Genomic DNA, 13,490 nt, shown 5'->3' on the forward strand with positions numbered 1-13,490 from the left:
TTAAGAATTAACATCTAGAAATGGTGTTGGTTGTATTCATCAAATATACAAGTCTCAATGCATGCATAATTCTTGAAGTTAACAATACTACACAGTTAAGGTCCAGTATTAGCACTGAATGAAATCAAGTGTTTCCGGTCTGGTTACACAACGGTTGCATAGAGGTTAGGAAGTTGATACTATGATACAAGTATTCATAATTTTATGTAAAATGTATTTTCATATCATCTGTAAAAAATCAATGATTGCCAATTGGCAAAATGTGCCTCTTAAATGGACAACTTCCGAATGGTCAAAAATGCACATTACAAAAACTATAAGGTTAAATTAGTTTATTTTCAGTACAAAACTTTCTGTTCGATGTTAGATACACTGGTTATAAAGCCTACACAGTTATTAACTTCATTAGTTATTAACTTCATTATGTACAAAAACAGAGAACAATAACTTGGAGAAGATGGGCAGCCTAATTAAGAAAGTTGGCTTTTCAGGACAATGGTAGCATCTGTAGTGGCAACATACATGGTATTGTTATGAATTATTTCTCTGTCTAAAGGATGGGTCACTGATACGATTTGATAGTTGAGTTCTAGTTTATATCTGGTTGATATCATTCATCACTTTCCCATAATCATTGAAATCATTGGCTGTAACTATTTCTGACAGTTTGGTATGTGTAATTTCCCGTGTATGCGTAATTTTACCTCAAGGCATGCCCCAATTAAAACTTACAAAAGCACAGACCCCTTAATTTGCAAGCCATGGTTATCAAAAGGTATTTTAATTTCTGTCAAAACAAAAAAAAAATTATTCATTAGTATGAACAAAAATCCCAATGATGTAGAAATAAGAAATAAATACAAGAAATATCGTAATCTCCTGACGGGTCTTCTTAAAATTCTTGTTGGCTGGGGGAAATTCTAATAAAATTTGGAAAACTATCGATGAGATTCTAAGCAAAAATGCAAATGTGACACCCCCTTAAACAATGAATGCTGATGAAAATGCAGGCAAACAGTTGTGAGATTATAACGATTTCTTTACCAACATTGGGCCTAATCTTGTTGCAAAACTTTCACCATCAATTCATTGTAATCAGTACCTTAATGGAGATTATCCATCTTCTTTTTTCTTAAACCGAAATAATGAAAATGACGTCATTAATGAAATTCTTCGCTTGGACCCCCGGAAAGCTATGGGACATGATTGTACGCACCCTAGATAAATTGTGGACGCTGTCCACCATATAGCCGCCCCCTTAGCACATTATAAACGGGTCTTTCACAACAGGTAAATTGCCAGATGCACTCAAAGTTGGAAATATTACCCCTATTTTTAAAAAAGGGTCACCATTCCATGACCTATATCTATCCTACCCGTTATTAGCAAAATATTTGAGTCCTTGGTAAAATAAAGCAGCTTTACAAATTCCTTGAAAAATTTAATATTTTATTACCATCACAGTATGGTTTTCGAAAAGGTTACAGTACGAAACTTGCCCTTGCAGATTTAGTATCAGATATTACAGACAATATGGATAGAGGCCTTGTTATATTTGCCATTTTTATTGACTTATAAAAGGCCTTCGACACTATAGACCATAACATTTTACTTCACAAAATGGAACACTGTTGGATTAGGGGTCTTCCACTGCTTTGGTTCCAGAATTACCTAAGCAATAGGTACCAAACTGTTAACATCAATGGGTTTTTGTCACCATTAAAGCGGGTCAGTTGTAGAATCCCCAAGGGGTCAATTTTAGGTCCTCTTCTTTTTCTTCTCTACATTAGCGACATTATCCATGCATCTAACCATTTTGATTTCTGTCTATTTGCTGATGACACAAATTTATTTAAATTTTTGAACACTAATAAAAATAACCTTACTGATATTAATAAAGATTTCAGTGACGTCGTTAAATGGTGTCAAGCTAACAAACTTACAATAAGTGTGGAAAAACTAACTATATGATTGTAAAAACTCCACAAAAACCTACCCAGTTGGAAGGTTGTCTAGACGTTGACGGTTCGCCTGTGTACCTTCTGTCATATATATAAGCATTGATCCATCAATGACATGGAAAACTCACATTGAAAAAGTTAAGAAAATTATCAGCCCCAAAGTAGGCATAATTTCTTGCATTTGCCACTATGTCCCTAAATCAATACTAATCCTTCTAAATAACACACTAATTCTGCCACATTTAACCTACTGCATTGAAATTTGAGGGAATACATATCCTACATTGCTGGAACCAATACTTCGTTTACAAAAAAAGTAGCTAGACTAATAACATTTTCAGACTTTTTTGCACCTACTGCACATATCTTTCATCAACTCGGCATACTAGATATTTATAAACTTTGCAAACTTCACACTTGTCTATTCATATTTGACCTTAATCATAATCGCTTTGCCAATAATCTGAGTCACTAATTTGATGATCTGTCTCATAGCTATCCGACGAAGTCAATATTCCAAAGCAATCTTGCAATTCCAAAAGTTAACCTGACCATTTCTCAGCATAATCTAAAATTTGCATCTGTTAAACATTGGAACTCACTCCCAGCCTCCCTTAAAATATCCCATAATAGAACACACTTCAAAAACACATTAAAGCATTACCTACTACAGAATTAAACCTTTTACTTTATCATTATGTTTTTTACACATCAGATTTGTTATTTTCCTTTATTTCTTTTTTCTATAAATTGTATATTACTATTCTTGAATGTCCTACCTACCTAACTCCATTTTAATTGAATTATTCTAATCATTATTTAATCATTTATCAAGTTTTATTACCATAATATCATACAATAAGTTGGTTCTTGAATTAGATTAGTTCATACGAACTATTCCTTGGACCAAACCAGAAAATTTCAAACTTCCTTGTTCTTCTTCATTCTCACATTGTTTGTTTTCTGTTGTTTTATATCTTCTGTTGAAATAAATCAAATCAAAATCAAATTATATAGCAGGCGATTACTCAGTAGATATGACGTATCCAGTACTTCGTGTGATTGGCTGCACGATTGAACGTTACGCCCTAGAGTCTTTATACTCCCCTGTAATTGGTTAAAGATTTGAAAGTGAATAATGGAGTCTTAGTTGCAGAACACCACAAGGCATGCAGTCCTAGGTCAGCCTTGAGAGAGTCTTTGGTGACTTTTCCCCATGGCATTCTGTCTTGGTGAGCAACTAAGACTTAGAAGTTCATGCGTATTCTACCTGTGTGTGCGTGAATTTGTTCAGTCGAACGGTGGCGAATTCCCCGATCCCAGGTACCTCAGTTCAAGGTATAATAACACGATAAATTAAGCCATCATAGTATGCCAAGTGAGTGTCACTCCTGATTCGGGTCTTGTAAGTTCTGAACTGAGATGGAAATGCATTACTGATATGTATTGTTTTAATTTTACTAGAAAAATCTCCCCCAATACAGAAATATTGTGTCTGGCCATATTCATTATTATCTGATTTTCAAGTTATGGTGTTTTAATTTGAGAGATTTCAAAATTTATTTGTGCTATAATTGTATGCGCTTGTCATGATTTGTATCGCTAAAACAAATTTTAATTCAGGTTTTGTGTTAAGTTCTCAAAGAGGACAAAACATTTTATCTAACTCCAGTTATAATACCAAAGAAATCATCAAGAGTACATCGATACACTTTAGAAGAGAATAATCAACAAACGAAAATCAACTGAAAAACGCATGACACACCACATATCTCTTGGTGAAGAAGATCGCCGTCGAATACACAGCAGGACATCTATGCTCTCGCCACTGGAATGACAGAAGTACTGTACCATGATGAACAATAACAAGCCGTTATCAATGACAATGTTTTATTATAAATGTGATACAAGTTTTAGCCTGTGGAGATGATAAAGCTATTAGTTGTTTAATAAAATAAACGGAAACGAAAATTAGTTTATCAAAGCCCGATGTATTTAGGTATGCAAACAAACTCAGGGCAAACAAAAATTGTGTTTTAAAATGACTAAACTTCAGACATAGTTGATAGGAACCAGTATTTCATGAGTATGTTCATGTTTGTGCAACCGTGAACAAGAGCTTTTAATAGTGAAAGACTCATGTTAATAAACATATATTGTTATTTAGTCTTCAAAATATTTGACAGTAATATTTTACCAATTTGTATGTATGGCTGTCCACCGCTTGAATACTGAATGCATTTGAACATTAAAATATAGGTTTTGTATTGGCAACTTGGCTGCCTTACAAGAGATATACTTGGCTCGAATGATTAAATATCATAAAATGTCATTTCCATGCTGTTATGTCTAATAATACAGTGAAACCAAAGTGAGTAATATTTGTAAGTTCTGCTTTGAAATTCACACCTTTCCACGCTTTATCATAAGCATCGACCCTTAATTTGACTACGACGTCATTTCCGTGTCAAATTTAGCGGGTAGATTTCTAACCTGGAATTAAAAGAGACATAATAGTTCATTTCGAATCTACAAAATAAAAACAATTAACGTATGAATGGTCATTAAACATCACCAGACATTAGAGAATTTTAAACATCAACATTGCTCATTACAGCTAGATTATTGTGATTTGACCCCATTTCATGACATTGTTTGACTGTAATTCTAATGATTAAAAGAAGCTTATTATATAGCATCATTAGACATATATTTTTGGATCTAAAATAAGTTAATGATCAATTTCTCATTATTACCTTACTATCATTCATTGGAAACACTCGACCATTGTTGGAAAGAATTCGATTTTCACTAGAGTTCAAATGTGATCAATATCAACTTTAACACACGATTGTCTGGTCTTAGTGAACCTATGTGTAACCAAGTGTGTGAATATTTGATGACAATTAATAAACAATATGGCCCAACACATCTGAAAAACACCAAGCTTAACATCTCATCAATATTCATTATTTATTGACATATTATGTGCTCATCTAATTACCATAATATAAACGTGTAAAACAAAACACATTTCATCGCGTGTAATCGGAAGCGAGCGTTGTTGCAATACTACTAGAACAGTTAACCAGGTATGCTATTTATTTTTAAGAATATCTAACCCGTATTTGGCAATGTCTTACATCAATATCTTACAATTATCACAATGAGGTGCGGAAAATACCGACAAATTGTTTTGATTTTTTTTACATATGCCACGTATTATATGTAATTTAGCTTCATGACAAACCATGTGTAATTAAACATGTAAACATATATACAAATTTAACACAAACTATTTATCCATGCAGAGAAAATAAAGCTAATTTGCCTCAAAAATCGACTATTCGTCGTTTTTATATTTTCTAATAATCTATTCCAGGTCATGCATTTCAACAACCACTGGTTACTAATAATACCTTAAATACCTTCGCGTCTTCCATATCTGTTTTGTCCTATATACATATACTTTGCGTGTACATAAATTCTATATCTAAACTATTTACTTAAATACAGGGTTAGTGCGCACTCATTGACATAACATTGCGTTTCAGGTGGTGGGGATAACAAACTGATCAACACGGTAGCTATGTTTTCAAACTTTGCATGACAGTCATCAGTATCAACATGTGGTGATTTGACAGGACAGCTGTTTGTCGCCATGTTTGTTTTCTTCATAAATGCATTCCACACTCTGTCGAGACCATATACTGGATGATGATGTGTGGTGTGGTGTGGTGCACCTATGAAACTTTTCTATATTTTATTAGCCGATTTTGAGGAATATAATACGTCTCTTGCAGAAAATTGCATTTATTTTGTAATAAAATATTTATTGTATGGTAATATGGAAAAAAAGATTTACATTGAGATTTACGGTTGAATGAGTTTGGGATGGTTCCTTGCTATACTCATTTAGCCCACTAACAATTAGCAGAAGGAGATTCAAAACATTTCATGGTCTTATGGCGAATCTAACCCAGACACTGTCGTATAAACTGTCCTTTTTGTAATTCTTATAATATTGTTACCAATTAATGGACTAGGGTGCCATACTATACGAGGTTTTATTTTAATACGGGTGATAATCGGTATCTGTCCTATGTTATCGCTTTCAATGTAATACGGTGGATGATTTAATGGTAAAATATTTAATGGTAAAATAGTTATATTAATTAAAGTTATTAATTATTTTGTGTGGATTTGCGGATAATTGGTATATTCAATGTTATGACTATGCACGTATATCTTATTTAAATAGCTTATTTAAATGTAACCTCGCCTCAACACCAGTGCCACTCTGCGTACCATATATAGTTTGGCAAAGATCATGCAACCTGGATACTACGTGCAATATCGGGATGTTCGCTCACAAAAGAAACTACAAGGATGGGGAAATTATGTAAATTCGTATAATTATTGTCTGTGTGATGATCTGAGAATATATATCAGGAATAAATGTGTATAATAATAAGGATGTATACATTTTGGAGAAAAGACCCGAAAAAAGTTTCCTATTTTGAACACACCTACAAATCATCAGTAATTGCAATCGTACACGCATGCCCAGTAGGTATACCACGTGACTTTTACGATGTTTATTTTTAGCTCACTGACAAACGCATGTAGGAGAAATGGCTGTTACAGTGCTCACTGCATGTAGAAAACAACGCAAACGCGAGCACTCTACAACCAAATCGTCCGCCATTAAATATGATGACTAACACAGCGTGATTTCCGACAATTGAACATCTATCGACTGTGACTTCCAGCGTAGACATGGTCCACTATATTCACTATGCCAGTGCTTATTCATATAAAATGCTTACATGCTTGCTGTACCAATTTCCGAACTATCGAAGTACCATGCACTTCCACGATTTTAATGAACATTTGAACATGACAATATCAAAAATCATCACTGATACTTTTGTTTGCTGTCTAGTGTACATACAAAAGTCGGTCGATAAAATCATGGAGTTCAATGAAACAATGACTTGCACTTGTGTGAACAATTGGGGGATTTTGAATGATAGTAAATATATAACAAACAGAGATTCACAGTTTATAATTCAAAGGTATGATGTATGTAAATGTGTGTATGTGCACCACCAAACTGCATTTATGAGAATGGTTTTATATTGCGTGCTCTTCTGAATCTGGATGGCAGTTTACCAATCCACAAAAGGATACTTTCTCCGAGACGATTTACATGTGTCTCTTTATAAACATTGAAACCATGTACAAGTAGTAGCAAAGATGCATAATTTAAGTTCAAGTCTGGTCTATCTTCCTATTATATATTTTTTAATAAAAATGGTTGACAAATTAATAGCCAGTTTAAAGCCATGGTGTATCAATATTACACATTCTCAACATTCCGAGACATGATTAACGGATGGTCTTTTGATGCACCTTGGATTGTGTGGCCAATTAGTCGTTATTTTGTTGCAAAGAATTCAGTTCTCGATTAATATATTCGATAATATATTAATATATGCATATGTATTTTTTCGTCATCACATTCATTATAGCCGACTGGTAGTCATCACAACTTTGCATACGTCAATAATACAAACCGAATTTCATTTACATTGAGTTGTTTTTCATAACGTATTTTTATCTCCTGTTTTGCTGAATTACGGTTTTTCTGTCTTATCAACAGAGTAGCCCATAGAAATGAACAAATCAGTAGCATTTTTCCTAATAATGATGTTAGTGTCAACCATGCTCGTTTCGTCTTCCTTGGCACATCACCGAGGCAAAATTCATAATGAAAAAAGGCTTTTTATGATCGGCAAACCATTCATCGCAAGAAAAGGTTATTTGAATCACCCGATAAATGATGGTAAGTTTTTGAATAATTTTATTGACATATTTGATTAGTATTTTTGTCATCAAATTAATTTTTGTTTCCAAGGTGTAAAATATGCAAACGTTAGGTTTCAATGATTAAGACGAACGCTTTTGTACTGATTTAAAAACTGACTGTTCATGACGTATAAATATTATTGTGACAAAAATAAGATTATGACTAGAAGTGTTTGTAAACAACTGATTCAACTTTAACTGCGGAAGGGTAAAAACTAGCTACAGTAAAGACGTCTTGGAAATAAGTTCAATAGCTACAACTGAATTACCGTTGATTACTGTTGCTAGATGCATGTATAATTCTTAAACAAAAATATATTTTTTCATAGTGAATTTACTATAAATAATCAATTTTGTTGTTATATTTTTTTTGCTCACACAGAGAGTACCTAATACTCGATTTTCATCTGCTTGCTACCATACTCCGGAAGATGTATTTAATCCAACTCTTCATTTGTTATTCAATATATACATACACAGTGACTGCTGTGATATATATCCTGCTTGTTGTCTAAATAAATGAAAGTAGACATCTTTGTACCGAGTTTTTGTTTTATTATTACGACATGTATTAAAAAGTCACGAAATGACTGAACGATTATCATTATGCTATCGTAATTATTACATATTAATATCGGCAAAATAACGCATTATTTAGACATAATTAGAACTATACTTTGTTGAATAATTATTTGGCTTGTGATATGTCATGTAAACACTGCACTGCAAAGAGCAATAAATACAGAGAACACAAATTTGCAAGGGAATTATCAATATTGAGGCGCTCGGAAAAATAATTTTATTGGATTAAAGTATCCCTTTATATACCTCAACACTTTATTGAAGCTTTTTATCGAAACCGGGAAAATAAGTACAAAAATAGTTAGGAATTAACATCTAGAAATGGTGTTGGTTGTATTCATCAAATATACAAGTCTCAATGCATGCATAATTCTTGAAGTTAACAATACTACACAGTTAAGGTCCAGTACTAGCACTACATGAAATCAAGTGTTTCCGGTCTGGTTACACAACGGTTGCATAGCGGTTAGGAAGTTGATACTATGATACAAGTATTCATAATTATATGTAAAATGTATTTTCATATCATCTGTTATAAATCAATGATTGCCAATTGGCAAAATGTGCCTCTTAAATGGACAACTTCCGAATGGTCAAAAATACACATTACAAAAACTATAAAGTTAAATTAGTTTATTTTCAGTACAAAACTTTCTGTTCGATGTTAGATACACTGGTTATAAAGCCGACACAGTTATTAACTTCATTATGTACAAAAACAGAGAACAATAACTTGGAGAAGATGGGCAGCCTAATTAAGAAAGTTACGTATCACTGATACGACTTGATAGTTGAGTTCTAGTTTATATCTGGTTTATATCATTCATCACTTTCCCATAATCATTGAAATCATTGGCTGGAACTATTTCTGACAGTTTGGTATGTGTAATTTCCCGTGTATGTGTAATTTTACCTCAAGGCATGTCCCAATTAAAACTTACAGAAGCACGGACCCCTTAATTCGCAAGCCATGGTTGCCAAAACTGAAAAATAAATTATTCATTAGTATGAACAAAAATCCCAATGATGTAGAAATAAGAAATAAGTACAAGAAATATCGTAATCTCCTGACGAGTCTTCTTAAAATTCTTGTTGGCTGGGGGGAAATTCTAATAAAATTTGGAAAACTATCGATGAGATTCTAAGCAAAAATGCAAATGCGACACCCCCTCAAACAATGAATGCTGATGAAAATGCAGACAAACAGTTGTGAGATTTAGATGAAGTTGAGAAATTTAACGATTTCTTTACCAACATTGGGCCTAATCTTGCTGCAAAACTTTCACCATCAACTCATTTTAATCAGTATCTTAATGGAGATTATCCATCTTCTTTTTTCTTAAACTGAAATAATGAAAATGACGTCATTAATGAAATTCTTCGCTTGGACACCCGGAAAGCTATGGGACATGATTGTACGCACCCTAGACTAATTGTGGACGCTGTCCACCATATAGCCGCCCCCTAAGCACATTATAAACGGGTCTTTCACAGCCTGTAAATTCCCAGATGCACTCAAAGTTGGAAAAATTACCCCTATTTTTAAAAAAGGGTCACCATTCCATGACCTATATCTATCCTACCCGTTATTAGCAAAATATTTGAGTCCTTGGTAAAAAAAAGCAGCTTTACAAATTCCTTGAAAAATTTAATATTTTATTACCATCACAGTATGGTTTTCGAAAAGGTTACAGTACGAAACTTGCCCTTGCAGATTTAGTATCAGATATTACAGACAATATGGATAGAGGCCTTGTTACATTTGGCATTTTTATTGACTTATAAAAGGCCTTCGACACTTTAGACCATAACATTTTACTTCACAAAATGGAACACTATTGGATTAGGGGCCTTCCACTGCTTTGGTTCCAGAATTACCTAAGCAATAGGTACCAAACTGTTAACATCAATGGGTTTTTGTCACCACTAAAGCGGGTCAGTTGTAGAATCCCCAAGGGGTCAATTTTAGGTCCTCTTCTTTTTCTTCTCCACATTAACGACATTATCCATGCATCTAACCATTTTGATTTCCGTCTATTTGCTGATGACACAAATTTATTTAAATTTTTGAACACTAATAAAATTAACCTTACTGATATTAATAAAGATTTCAGTGACGTCGTTAAATGGTGTCAAGCTAACAAACTTACAATAAGTGTGGAAAAACTAACTATATGATTGTAAAAACTCCACAAAAACCTACCCAGTTGGAAGGTTGTCTAGACGTTGACGGTTCGGCTGTAGAGGGCGTACCTTCTGTCATATATAGGGGTAAGCATTGATCCATCAATGACATGGAAAACTCACATTGAAAAAGTTATGAAAATTATCAGCCCCAAAGTAGGCATAATTTCTCGCATTCGCCACTATGTCCCTAAATCAATACTAATCCTTCTATATAACACACTAATTCTGACACACGCCACTATGTCCCTAAATCAATACTAATCCTTCTATATAACACACTAATTCTGCTACATTTAATCTACTGCATTGAAATTTGGGGGAATACATATCCTACATTGCTGGAACCAATACTTCGTTTACAAAAAAAGTAGCTAGACGAATAACATTTTCAGACTTTTTTGCACCTACTGCACATATCTTTCATCAACTCGGCATACTAGATATTTATAAACTTTGCAAACTTCACACTTGTCTGTTCATATTTGACCTTAATCATAATCGCTTTGCCAATAATCTGAGTCACTACTTTGATGATCTGCCTCATAGCTATCCGACGAAGTCAATATTCCAAAGCAATCTTGCAATTCCAAAAGTTAACCTGACCATTTCTCAGCATAATCTAAAATTTGCATCTGTTAAACATTGGAACTCACTCCCAGCCTCCCTTAAAATATCCCATAATAGAACACACTTCAAAAACACATTAAAGCATTACCTACTACAGAATTAAACCTTTTACTTTATCAATATGTTTTTTACACATCAGATTTGTTATTTTCTTTTATTTCTTTTTTCTATAAATTGTATATTACTATTCTTGAATGTCCTACCTACCTAACTCCATTTTAATTGAATTATTCTAATCATTATTTAATCATTTATCAAGTTTTATTACCATAATATCATACAATAAGTTGGTTCTTGGATTAGATTAGTTCAGACGAACTATTCCTTGGACCAAACCAGAAAATGTCAAACTTCCTTGTTCTTCTTCATTCTCACATTGTTTGTTTTCTGTTGTTTTATATCTTCTGTTGAAATAAATCAAATCAAAATCAAATTACATAGCAGGCGATTGAACGTTACGCCCTAGAGTCTTTATACTCCCCTGTAATTGGTTAAAGATTTGAAAGTGAATAATGGAGTCTTAGTTGCAGAACACCACAAGGCATGCAGTCTTAGGTCAGCCTTGAGAGAGTCTTGGGGGACTTTTCCCCGTGGCATTCTGTCTTGATGAGTTCTTGGTGAGCAACTAAGACTTAGAAGTTCATGCGTATTCTACCTGTGTGTGCGTGAATTTGTTCAGTCGAAAGGTGGCGAATTCCCCGATCCCAGGTACCTGAGTTCAAGGTTTAATAACACGATAAATTAAGCCATCATAGTATGCCAAGTGAGTGTCACTCCTGATTCGGGTCTTGTAAGTTCTGAACTGAGATGGAAATGCATTACTGATATGTATTGTTTTAATTTTACTAGAAACATCTCCCCCAATACAGAAATATTGTGTCTGGCCATATTCATTATTATCTGATTTTCAAGTTATGGTGTTTTAATTTGAGAGATTTCAAAATTTGTTTGTGCTATAATTGTATGCGCTTGTCACGATTTGTATCGCTAAAACAAATTTTAATTCAGGTTTTGTGTTAAGTTCTCAAAGAGGACAAAACATTTTATCTAACTCCAGTTATAATACCAAAGAAATCGTCAAGAGTACATCGATACATTTAGAAGAGAATAATCAACAAACGAAAATCAACTGAAAAACACATGCCACACCACATATCTCTTGGTGAAGAAGATCGCCGTCGAATACACAGCAGGACATCTATGCTCTCGCCACAGGAATGACAGAAGTACTGTACCATGATGAACAATAACAAGCCGTTGTCAATGACAATGTTTTATTATAAATGTGATACAAGTTTTAGCCTGTGGAGATGATAAATCTATTAGTTGTTAAATAAAATAAGCGGAAACGAAAATTAGTTTATCAAAGCCCGATGTGTTTAGGTATGCAAACAAACTCAGGGCAAACAAATATTGTGTTTTAAAATGACTAAACTTCAGACATAGTTGATAGGAACCAGTATTTTATGAGTATGTTCATGTTTGTGCAACCGTGAACAAGAGCTTTTAATAGTGAAAGACTCATGTTAATAAACATATATTGTTATTTAGTCTTCAAAATATTTGACAGTAATATTTTACCAATTTGTATGTATGGCTGTCCACCGCTTGAATACTGAATACATTTGAACATTAAAATATAGGTTTTGTATTGGCAACTTGGCTGCCTTACAAGAGATATACTTGGCCCGAATGATTAAATATCATAAAATGTCATTTTCATGCTATTATGTCTAATAATACAGTGAAACCAAAGTGAGTAATATTTGTAAATTCTGCTTTCACACCATTCCACGCTTTATCATAAGCATCAACCCTTAATTTGACTACGACATCATTTCCGTGTCAAATTTAGCGGGTAGATTTCTAACCTGGAATTAAAAGAGACATAATAGTCCATTTCGAATCTCCAGAATAAAAACAATTAACGTATGAATGGTCATTAAACATCACCAGACATGAGAGAATTTTAAACATCAACATTGCTCATTACAGCTAGATTATTGTGATTTGACCTCATTTCATGACATTGTTTGACTGTAATTCTAATGATTAAAAGAAGCTTATTATATAGCATCATTAAACATATATTTTTGGATCTAAAATAAGTTAATGATCAATTTCTCATTACTACCTTATTATCATTCATTGGAAACACTCGACCATTGCTGGAAAGAATTCGATTTTCACTAGAGTTCAAATGTGATCAATATCAACTTTAACACACGATTGTCTGGTCTTAGTGAACCTATGTGTAACCAA

At 33.4% G+C, this 13,490-nt stretch overlaps 1 long non-coding RNA gene across 1 annotated transcript; it reads left to right on the top strand.

Annotated features, from left to right (window-relative positions):
• Window positions 1-4,944: 4,944 nt before the first annotated feature.
• LOC146742228 (uncharacterized) lies at window positions 4,945-8,366 on the top strand. The gene is made up of 3 exons (XR_014929841.1): window positions 4,945-5,053; window positions 7,627-7,809; window positions 8,215-8,366. It is a non-coding gene; the product is annotated as an uncharacterized LOC146742228 (long non-coding RNA).
• Window positions 8,367-13,490: the final 5,124 nt, after the last annotated feature.

Source organism: Saccoglossus kowalevskii, chromosome 6, assembly GCF_978046115.1.
Source record: "Saccoglossus kowalevskii chromosome 6, keSacKowa6.1, whole genome shotgun sequence".
NCBI lineage: Eukaryota > Metazoa > Hemichordata > Enteropneusta > Harrimaniidae > Saccoglossus > Saccoglossus kowalevskii.